This window comes from Ambystoma mexicanum, chromosome 7q (genome assembly GCF_040938575.1).
Source record: "Ambystoma mexicanum isolate Mex_15411 chromosome 7q, UKY_AmexF1_1, whole genome shotgun sequence".
Classification (NCBI taxonomy): domain Eukaryota; kingdom Metazoa; phylum Chordata; class Amphibia; order Caudata; family Ambystomatidae; genus Ambystoma; species Ambystoma mexicanum.
This window is the reverse complement of record NC_090941.1, coordinates 79,960,847-79,972,966: the sequence shown is the minus strand read 5'-3', so window position 1 is coordinate 79,972,966 and position 12,120 is coordinate 79,960,847.

The window sequence follows — 12,120 nt, the reverse complement described above, 5'->3', positions numbered from 1 at the left end:
CAATTCATAACAACGTCACATAGATCCAATAAATCCTTCCAGCTGAAGGGTAGAGAGACGGAGTAGCAGGCAGCAAAGCACATAAGCTCCTACAAGTTCCAGTAAACAAAGTTACTGACCTGGGAAGACAATGAAGTTGGACCAATGCCCCTAATACCACAGAAGAAACCAGCATTGTGTTTCCAGAATGATGGTACAGTAAAGGTTGGAGAAAACAAAGAATGCAAGTACACAGAAAAGCATCCAAGCATGAAGGTTGGAATGGCAGTATTAATGGATCATTATTGGGCGTGCAGATCTAAGGCGTATGAGAAGCTGCCACCCAACTGGGGAGGAATATGTTGGTTGGTACATATCAATACAAAAGCAATAATGGTACCACAAAAGGACATCAAAACAGAAGCCTTCCCTAAAATGGACAATACGAGAAGAAAGAAGAGGTCAGTAGAAGTGAGTAGAGTGAAAAGAGAAAACTACTTCTCATCAGCATCGGAAGAATACCTAGATGACGTGCCACCTGAGCCTAGATTGTTCAGTAGGACAGAGATGTTCTTCGCATCAGTAGTTCCAGCTTTACACACATACGCAAATGTGAAATGGCTCCAGATTGCGAGATGGGAGCTGATGCAGACAATAAACTCAATGGTAAATGGCTTCAACGTGATAAAAAAAAGAGCTAAGAGCAGTAAGGTTGATGGCCCTCCAGAACAGATATATTCTAGACCTTCGCTTGTGGGATGTCTTAACCCACTGGTCCAAGCCCTGCAACATCACTGTGCATTGCTGGCAGCAGAAACCTCAGAAATGGCCGTTGGAAAGCATGCTGCTCGCTAGAAATCACCAGAAAGTGCGCAGTGAGAATCTGAAAAATAGGCCATCATCTACTTTTGCCTATGTCAGTGGTAACACAGGAGATCACTGCCAAAACCCATCATTTGGCTGCCCACAGAGCAAAATCATTGCAAAAGAAACAGGGCTGTTTGAAAAATTCGTTTTTATTTGGTGTCAAATTTGCAAAAATCATGGCTCAAAAACCACCCAATAAGATCCACCCTTCTTGTTGGGTGGTCACCATCATTCCACTTCAAGAATCTACATAAATCTACATAAATATAAGGTCCACAGAAGTATGTGTTATCTGAACAAAGTCCAGATTGCTGGAAGAAAGCTGTCAAAAATGGGTGTAATACCGTTGCTCACCTCTATCAGAAGCCGGCGATTTAAAACCATTTTGTGTAAAGTTGTACATTGAACCCAAGCTATGCTAAAGAAAGACTTTCTATCAGAAGCCTAAGAGGTGGATACAATTCAAAACTATATTCTTAAAAGGCTTGAAGTAAGAAATGGTTTGATGTATTTGTGAAAAATGTGAGTTATTATCACAAAGGGCTGGCAGGCTCACCACCTCTTTAGGTTGATCGGTAATGTCTTCCTCATCAGTAAAACTCGACTCGTTCCCCCGTTCCCTTTCCTCCTCACCTGAGCTTGAAGAGTAATTTAGCTTCTTTCTTCTGGTGTGTAGAGCGGGATGCCTTTTCTTCTGGAGAAGGTAAGGTCGGCCTCGAAAGGAAGCCACCGCGGCTCCACACAGGAGGCACGGTGACCCCCCTCCGCGACGGACTAAAAGACGGAGTGAGGGGAAAAGCCAAACGGCATAAAAACCCCTCCGGAAACCAGGAACCAAATCAGGAATGCTCGGTGAAGAAATCAGGCAATCAAAGGTAAGGTGAGTATGAGAGCGTAACAAGATAGGATGGCTCCGTAGAGAAAGGAGCAGCGCGAGAGACCGCAGGAAAAGGAAACGGACCGGTGTAAAACACCCAGGGGGGGGAAACTGGAAAGACTGGGAGAAGAAAGAGCAAGGGGAAAGAGAGCAAGAGTTAGGAAGGAAATAGGACAGCACGGGCGGAGCACCGCCTAGGAGAGAACTATGGAAATGAGCGAGCGCAACAGAGGGAAATCCGAAGTTGCAACGCGCCGAGCCACCTAGCGTGTGGAAGTAAATACGCGTTGGCGGCGGCCATGTAAAAAAAAGACTAGAACGTTAGCGCTGTAAGGGAAATAACAAGACGGCACAATTTAATGGCGGCCCAGCTTCCACCTATTCCACAGCCGCCAGCGCTCAGCGGTCGTGACAGTATGCCCCCCTCTAGGGCGACACCCCCCGGGCTTGCCGGGATGCAGGTTGTGGAACCGGCGTAACAAACGTTGTGCGTTAACATAAGATCGGGGTTCCCAGGAATCCTCGGATGAAGGGAAGCCTTTCCAATGGATAAGGTATTCCAGGCGACCCTTATGGTAACGGGAATCACTGATGTGGGAGACTTCGTATTCCTCAGAGTTAGGGTCGGGTGGAACCTGAAGTCTGGGAGCTCTCTGCCTTCTCTCATCAGCCACAAAGGAGCGAAGTTGTGAGGAGTGAAAAGTCGGGTGAACACGACTGAGCGACTTAGGTAACTTGAGGCGGTAAGCCACTGGGTTGATCTTGGTCAGGATGTCGAAAGGTCCAATATACCGGGGGGACAACTTGGAAGGTCTGACCCAACGGGGTAGAAACTTGGTAGACAGCATAACCTTTGAGCCTTTGTCCCACATCGGCACCTGTCTCCGGTGGCGATCTGCTTGGTCCTTGTATTGAATGCTTGCCTTCTTTAGACTCTGTTCGGCGGATATGTGAGCTCCTCGCAGCTGCGCCAAACCGGATTCAATTGATGGGATAGAGGTATCTTTCCAGAAGGTGGGTATTATAGATCTGGGGTGATATCCATAAGTACAATAAAAAGGACTCATACCTAAAGACGCATGAATCGCATTGTTGTACGTGAATTCGGCAGTTGGGAGAAGAGAAACCCAATTGTCTTGTGACTGATTTACGAAACACCTCAGATATTGTTCTAGGGTTCCGTTCAGCCTCTCAGTTTGGCCATTGGTCTGAGGATGGACTCCAGAAGAAAGAGCCCTCTCAATCCCCAACATCTTGCACAAAGCTGACCAAAACTTAGAGGTGTACTGGCTGCCACGGTCGGTTACAATCTTTTGAGGGAGACCATGCAATCTGAATATGTCCTTAAGAAAGACTTCAGCAGTGTGCGAAGCAGAAGGTATGCCGGACAATGGGGAGAAATGCGCCAATTTGGGATAGGTATCGACAGTTACCATGATGCATGTACAACCTTGGGATTTAGGTAAGTCGACGATGAAGTCCGTAGAAATGTTAATCCAAGGACCTGGAGGGATCGGGCTGGGTTGAAGTAACCCCAACGATTTCTGGGTGGAATTCTTGTTACGTAAACAAGTCAAGCACGTTCGAATATAAGCCTGAGTGTCTGCCCTCATATTTGGCCAAAAGAAGGTTCTTTGGAGTAGTTCTAGCGTACCACGAAGACCTCGATGACCCGCAACCTTCGAGTCGTGGCACCACCTAAGAGCTTGTACCTGGAGGTCGTGTGTAGGTAGAATTAGTCTTCCTTGGTTGAAATACAGTCCATCTTTTTCCTCGACAGGTAACTTTCCTAGAGTGGGAGCGGGTCCTTCTAAAGAAGTATAGGTCCCCCTAACTTCTTCTAGAAAAGACGACACAACCAGGACGCTCTTAGTTCGAGGAAACATGAGTTCTTTCTGATATGGCTTGTTGACTTCATTTCTTCGGGACAACGCGTCAGCGACTTGGTTCTGAGATCCTGGAATATACGTGATGGTGAAATGAAACTGAGCAAAAAAGTGTGCCCACCTGGCTTGTCGAGTGTTATAGCATTCCTGTTGCCTCAAAATCTGCAGATTTTTGTGATCGGTACGTATCTGAAATGGGTGCACACTTCCTTGAAGTAAGTGCCTCCATTCCAGACAAGCCAATTTCATAGCCAGTAGCTCTTTTTCGATGACAGAATAGTTTTGTTGACTGTTTGTCAAGGTCTTAGAAAAATAGGCTATTGGGTGTTCCATGTCGCGGTTGACTTGGAGAAGAACGGCCCCTACTGCAGCAGCAGAAGCGTCGGTCTCCATTATGAAAGGTTTCAGTTGGTCTGGTTGCCGAAGAATAGGAGCCGTGCAGAATCTTCCTTTGAGACTAGCAAAACTGTCTTCAGCCTCTTTATTCCAGAGAAAGGGTTTAGAGGATTTTTTAAGGAGAGAAGTGATGGGCAAGGTGAGCCTTGAAAACCCCGGGATGAATTTCCGGTAAAAGTTTGCCAGACCTAAAAACCTCTGGACGTCCTTGACAGATGAAGGAGATGGCCATGAGAGAATGGCTTCTACCTTCTCGGGATCCATGGTTATCCCCTCTTCAGAGAGTATAAAACCCAAGTAAGGCATGGATGATTGAGCGAAAGCACATTTCTCTGGTTTGACCAAGAGGTGATGTAATCGGAGTCGGTGTAACACCTCCAATACCTGGGAAGAATGTTCTTCCTTCTTCCGGGAAAATATCAGGATATCATCAAGGTATACAACTGTGTTGATCCCCAACAGATCGGAAAATATGCGATCCATAAACCTCTGGAATATAGAAGAAGCATTTACTAGTCCAAATGGCATCACTCGGTACTCAAAAAGCCCGTAGGGAGTGCGGAAAGCAGTCTTCCATTCATCACCGGATTTCACCCGAAGCAAATGGTATGCGTTCCGAAGATCGAGCTTAGTAAACAATACCGATCCCTGAATGGCTTCAAGTATCTCAGAGATTATGGGCATCGGGTATCTGTCCTTGAGCGTTACTTGATTTAGACCCCTGTAATCGATACAAGGTCTCAACTCCTTGGAGTCTCTCTTGGGTATGAAAAATAAGGAAGCCCCTACTGGGGATCTCGAGGGTCGGATCAATCCGTTAGCAAGATTGTCATCCAAATAGCTCCGGAGAACTGCCTTTTCAGACATAGAAAGGGGGTACATTCTTCCGAAAGGAACCAAGGCCTGTGGTATGAGGTCAATATTACAATCTTCCGGTCGATGAGGGGAGAGTACCGAAGGTTGTTGTTCCTTAAAAATATCAGCAAATTTCTCAAATATCCTGGGTATATTGTGGATGGAGCTACTCTCAGTAGCACATATCGTCTTGACTTCCTCAAACATAGGTCCCGGCAAACACCTTTCTTGACAATAGGAAGAGTGGAAACTCAGCAAGTTGTCTGTCCAATTTATTGTTGGGTTGTGTTTGCGGAGCCAACCAATCCCCAATATAACAGGGAAATGGGCGGCCCTAATGATATCGAACTTCAAAGACTCAGAATGTTGTTGGATAGATACTTGTACTTCCTCGGTGGTGTGGGTAATGAGCCCGGAGCATAAAGGAGTGCCATCTACCCCTTCTACCTTCTGATCTTCCTTCTTTGGAACTCTGAGAAGACCCACCTTGTCTGCCCACAAGGTGTCTAGGAAATTCCCGGCAGCTCCACAGTCAAATAGGGCTTGTGTCTCTATGTTCTGTCCTCTAAACCGGAGTTGGACGGCAATTACCATTAATCGATGGTCTTCGGAGGTCTTGGCAGGGGTCACTGAGAGCGTAGCATAGGAACCAACTGACGCCCCTCGATAGTCTGTCCCACTGACTACCGAGGGTGCTCGTTTCCCGGCCTTCTCGGGGGTACGTCAGAACAGTCTCTCAGAAGATGATTGGCCGAACCACAGTAGAGACACAGATTGCCTTCTCGCCTTCTCTTCTTTTCTTCCGCTGTCAAAGGAGCTCGGGTAGTACCAATCTGCATTGGTTCGTCTCTGGAAGGTGGGCGAGTAACAGGTGAGGAGGTCGAAGTGTGGGTTTCAGGAAAGGATCTGGGAGGACGAGTCTTCTTCTTCTCGTTCTTTCTTTCGGTCATGCGATAATCGATCCTTATTACCGCCTTAATGAGATCGGAGAAAGATTCCGGGCAGGGAATTCTGGCTAGTTCGTCTTTTAAGTCCTCCCGCAAACCCCTCCGGAATATGGTATACTGTGCTTCTTCCTGCCAACCAGTCTCAGCTGCTATCTTTTTGAAAGAGGACAGATAGGAAAGTAGGTCGGAATTCCCTTGACACACGTCAAGGAGGTCTTCGCTGGCTACAAAGGCTGTTTCCGTATGAAGGAAAGTCTGTTTGAGAAGGTCCTTGAAGGCTGTATAATCCTGTAACACCGGGTCTGATCGGGATACCAAAGGGGTGGCCCATGCTAAGGCATTCCCCGTCATATGGGTTATCATGAACCCTACCTTGGTATGGTCTGTGGAAAAGGTGCCTCTTCTGAAAGCAAAGTGTATATTACAAGCATCAAGGAATTCCTTTACTTTCCTCTCGGTGCCATCAAATTTGCCTGATACCAGGGGTAGGGGGGGAGATCCGCTGTGAGCTGTTCTCGAGCAGCAACCCTTTGTTGAAGGGCGGCATTGTCTGTTTTCAAAGTCTGAACCTCCTGACTCAAACTCTGTACTGCTGCGACGAGTTCCTGGAGTTGTTGTGGGGTTGCCATCTCAATATTGGGGCGTTGCAAGCTATCACAAAGGGCTGGCAGGCTCACCACCTCTTTAGGTTGATCGGTAATGTCTTCCTCATCAGTAAAACTCGACTCGTTCCCCCGTTCCCTTTCCTCCTCACCTGAGCTTGAAGAGTAATTTAGCTTCTTTCTTCTGGTGTGTAGAGCGGGATGCCTTTTCTTCTGGAGAAGGTAAGGTCGGCCTCGAAAGGAAGCCACCGTGGCTCCACACAGGAGGCATGGTGACCCCCCTCTGCGACGGACTAAAAGACGGAGTGAGGAGAAAAGCCAAACGGCATAAAAACCCCTCCGGAAACCAGGAACCAAATCAGGAATGCTCGGTGAAGAAATCAGGCAATCCAAGGTAAGGTGAGTATGAGAGCGTAACAAGATAGGATGGCTCCGTAGAGAAAGGAGCAGCGCGAGAGACCGCAGGAAAAGGAAACGGACCGGTGTAAAACAAACGGGGGGGGGAAACTGGAAAGACTGGGAGAAGAAAGAGCAAGGGGAAAGAGAGCAAGAGTTAGGAAGGAAATAGGACAGCACGGGCGGAGCACCGCCTAGGAGAGAACTATAGAAATGAGTGAGCGCAACAGAGGGAAATCCGAAGTTGCAACGCGCCGAGCCGCCTAGCGTGTGGAAGTAAATACGCGTAGGCGGCGGCCATGTAAAAAAAAGACTAGAACGTTAGCGCTGTAAGGGAAATAACGTGACGGCACAATTTAATGGCGGCCCAGCTTCCACCTATTCCACAGCCGCCAGCGCTCAGCAGTCGTGACAGTTATATCATAAAATGAGACAGTTTTTAGACATTGGGTTTCAGAGTTAAAAGTTTCCCACACTGTGCTTCAAACAAATTCCACACCTCTCCCTGAACAAAGGAAACTTCCCCCTGCCCTTGGCTAAGAGATTGACAGGCTGGTGTGAAAGGGAACTAGGAGTGGTACCCTGGCATGTTGCTCTGAGTGAAAACAATGGAGCCCTTGAGCTGAAAAGAAATGCTAATTTGGGTGTGACTGACAACAAACTGCTCTGCCAGGAAGAAGGACATGTGACCTCTGAGTCAGCCCAGCTCTGGAGGCAGACCAGACTGAAATGTGGATTTAACATGGGATTAAATCTATGTTTTAGAAAAATGCTTATAACAAATTGCACTGAACTGACAAAAATGTGAAACTTTAAGGGAAAATGTGCTCACAGTTCAAGACTAAGCTGGAATCTGTGTGATGTTCTGAGACTAAACCCCGGAATTTATTCATATTATAGCTACTGTGTTTCTGCTAGGAACATGAAAAATTACAGAAATGTGCTCAGATGGGATATGCATGAGGGTATAAAAATTGGTACAGAACTAACATTGAGAAACCCACCAAACGCGCGAAAAAGTTGTCATTTCTGAACCAAAGCTCTTAGGAAGATGAGAGTTGAACAGAAATGTACCTTAGGCAATCTGTCATGTAATTTATATAAAAATATTAACAAGTTGTGCATATTGCAAATATGTTTTGTATGAAAAATAAGATATACTGTACACAGGCAAAGGGGAGGGGTTTTCCCCAAAGCCATAAACATGACACATGATGACACAGGATGACACGCTGCTCCTTTCTCCAATCAGGGGACAGGGAATCCTCTGACCTATAAGATCCCTAGAGGGTTGGGCATAGAGAATCAGCCTCCCCACCCACTTTGGAAATAAATAAATAGGGACTGCTGAGGACAGGCAGGAGACGTACTTTCCACTTCTCAACTGATTTCTTGGCGAAGCACCCTGCAGGAAGATCCAGACATAGATCCAGAAACCAGACTCCAGAACCAAGCTCTAGAACCAAACTCTAGAAACTTGAAGCAGAGAGGCCTAAACAACAAGCTGAGCCTTTTTCAGAGGCCTTCAGAATATTTTGCAACCAGTTTCTAACCCCTAAACTTCCAAGGGGCAATATCACAAAATCCAACAGCCTGGCTGAGCTGTTTTGCTATTCTAGCTAAGAATCCTTTGCTAGAACCCCGATCCAGACCCAGAGAGCAGAGCTGTATCCAGAACCCGTCAGATCCAGTCCAAGAGGCCGCGCAGATCCTAGTGCCATGCAGAGAGCAGAACCCAGTGCCTGAGACCTGTCCGGTGGTGAGAGACTCCCAGCTAAACCCCTGACCAGATCTTTGACGGGGCCTATTCCATCCCAAAGCCTAGGAGTGTGTATTCAGTCTAGAACTGTCCATATTCATATCTTAGTATTAAGTAACCCAATCCAACAATTCCAACCTATTCATAACTGCATTATTGAATCTCTGTTGTCTATCCTAAGTTCTTCACTCCGCCAAATAATCCTTGATAATTGTAGCATCAATCATCTATGTGCTGATATATTTCTGAAGAGGGACAAGTGTTTTGATGGACAGAGGTCAGAGCGCAGGCGCCGCTGTTCTGGTGGCTGCCCATTGAGTGTCTTGATTCTTCATAGCTCCTTAGTATAAGCCTATCCTTGTTGGTAAATCTTTAAAGCGCATCTTTCATTTTGAAATCTTGACTCTGTTTCTAAAAAATCTACCTTCACAAAAACCTCTGTAACTTTTGAACCGCACCAAAATTTAACTGTCATTTTGAAGCTAAGATCCTAAGCTTTCCAACAAACCTAAAATGACATTCCAAATCCTTATAGTTTGGCTGTAATCGCGTTTCCCGCATGCGGAAAAAGAGCAGCGAATTTGCAATTTAGCTCAATTTCACCACCTGTCAAAATACCTGTTTCTTGTTTGCAACTGCTGAATTTCGTTTTCAATCTGATAATCATTCATGAATCATTGCTAGTGTTGACCTGAACCAATCCAAAGTAATCTCACTAATTCTGAATCCCATTTAGTGAATTGAAGTCAATTTTAGCTTTTTCCCATTCATTGCAAATCACATTCACAAGAATTTTGACCTCTTGTAAAATCATTCCTGTGTCTCTCTAACCTTGCTGGGGGAACTGGGATTGAATTGCATTGTTGATTAATATTCCTGATACCTGTGTGCCCTCATTTCCACCTCTTCATATTGCATAATAGTGGTGGGAGTGAGTAGTCACAGGGGAAAGAGTGATCATATTGTCTTTTGTGGAAATCATATCTATTTTTATTTCTGTGTTCTGCATTCTTTCCTATCTTGCATTTCCTTGAATCCATATGAAGTATTCTCTGCTACAGTATCCTTCCTATTCCTACTCCTAAATGATTAAAGAGATTGTTGATATTGTAATATTCCCCATTGCTGATCATTGTTCATATTCATATGTGTGCTATTCAGATATGATTCTTATTCATAAAATTGTAATCTATATATTGTTCAATTCTTCAAATAAACATTTTAATTTGCAAAAAAAAACTACTTCTTGGCTCAGTGAGGTCGGGGAGATATAAAGAGAGGGGCGTTATATAAGGGTTCATCATCCAGATTTAAAGAACTTTTGACATAAAAATATATAAATAAGGATTTCCATTGGGCATCCCATACTAGGCATTGGGCCTCATTACACGGATGGCGCTAAGGGATTACCGGCACCGGTAAGGTCACCGGTGCCGGTAATTCCTTAGCGCCATACTACGAGGTCCCTCAGTGGGTCCTGTCCTTAACGTGTGGCCAGACCACATGTTAAGGAAGGGACCCGCTGAGGGACTTCAGGGCAAATAATGGTACCGCTAATAGCGGTACCGTTATTTGCTCCTTCCCCATTGCCATTGAGCCCTATGGGGGCTCAAATGGGAATGGGGGAGGGCCTTGGTGAATGGGGAATTTCTGCCCCGCCAACCTTGGAATGGGGCGGTAATTCCCCCATTCTCCAAGGCGGACTCAGTAAAATACCGACGGCAACCATGGAGCTAATAGCGCCATGGTTACCGCTGTCCGTGTAATGAGGCCCATTGACTTAGTTGGAGTGCTGGATTGAAGTCACTTACAGATTGGGGGCTCCTAGCGGGACTTCTGGATTAGGTCTACCACTTGTGCATCTTAATACAGTGTGCTAACTAATAGGATACATAAATCATGTTGGGCTACCACGCTGTGTTACACTGTAAAAGCACCCCTCAAAAGGGAACGCTCTAAGGAAACGGTCTGTTTTGCAAAATAAAATAAAAAACTTCTGTAAGTCAGGAAGGAAATCCAGTTCCAGAATGGCGACATTGGTAGATATCAAGATAGCTAGAGAGCATCTTTTGCATACATTGTTTGTGAGAGGTGAATGGACTGAGCAGGACCAGAATGTGTGGTTGCAGGCAATCACACAACAGATCACTGAAACTGGGTTAGATGTCTGGAGAGATCAGGGTCCCTTACATGTGGCCCTGCGTGAACTATATATGGCCCCTAAAGCCAAGGATTAGCACAACAAGATTGCCAAGATAGTGGCATATTTATATGTATCTATGGGAGCCATACAAGACAAATTTGCTGAAGGCCAAGATCTGGCAAGTAGGCAACTGATGGCATTAGAGAAGGCCCAATCTGATTTGGACTCTTCTGAGCAGAGGCTGCAGAGGAGCCAGGAGTCAGAAAACAAAAGTAGACAGTATCTAGTTAAAATCAAAGAGGATATGGGTATCCTGCAACAGGAAAGGGCAGATCAGGATACCAGAATTCTGGCCTTGCAGAAGGAGTATCAAGAAGGTTTGGACTCCCTACTGCAGAGCCAGAAAAAGCTGGAGCAACAACTGGATTTCAATAGGGTATGCGCAGAGCAGGTAGACACCCTGCAAAGCCACCTAGATAGAGAGAAGGCAGAGAGCAATACATTATTTCTGAAAGACCTCGACACCCAGGCAGAATTTGAGGAAGAGCGCCAGAAAGCTGGTGCCCTTCAAAGACAGAGGGACGACCTGGCGGCACAGAGGCAGGCTCTTGCTAAGGAAAGGGATACCTTAGGCCAGGAAGTCTGTCACTTAAAAGGGAAGCTGGAAGAAAATCACCTGGCCCTCCAGGGACTGGGTGACCTCCAAAAAGAGCATCAAAACTTGTTAGAGCACACCAGGAGGGTGGAAGATGCTCTGGCAAGGAATGAACTGGCCAGTAGGGACGGGACTCAGGAGGTAACCCTCCTGCAGCAAAGACTGGCCCAGTACTCCAAGACAAACCAGGAAGCACAGAGAGAAAATGAGGCTCTCTGTCAGCACAATGATAGGCTCCAGCGACAGGTAGCCATGCAAGAGAGACTGATAGAGACTAGTAAGGCCTTGATTGAGGAACAGAAAGCTCAGGCTCTTGCATGGCAACAAGGAGCAGGGGCTGATAGAGATGAGGTTTGCTGGGAAATAGAAACACCTGAGCATAACTTCAGGAGCCCTAGTACCAGAGGCCTTCATCTCTCCCAGTCCCTGGACTCTGCCCCCCCATGTCCCCTGGCGCACATGAGTCAGAAGTATGGGGCTCATAGAACAGTAAGTCCCAGGAATGGATGGGCGTGCAACTGGGTATGGGCACCCAAGTACTGTGAAGTTTAGTGGGGAACCCCAGGAGAGTAGGCCCACTTAGGGCATCCTGAAAACCTCTGCCCAGTTAGGCCAGTGGGGGGGTACCCATCAAATCCTGGGAGCAAGGAGGAATCAGAAGACTCCTCTGAGCGTCCCAGGACACATGAGACTATGTCCCCACATTCTGCCAGCCATTCCCAGGCTTGCAGAATCTCGGAGAACCTAGAAGAACAGAC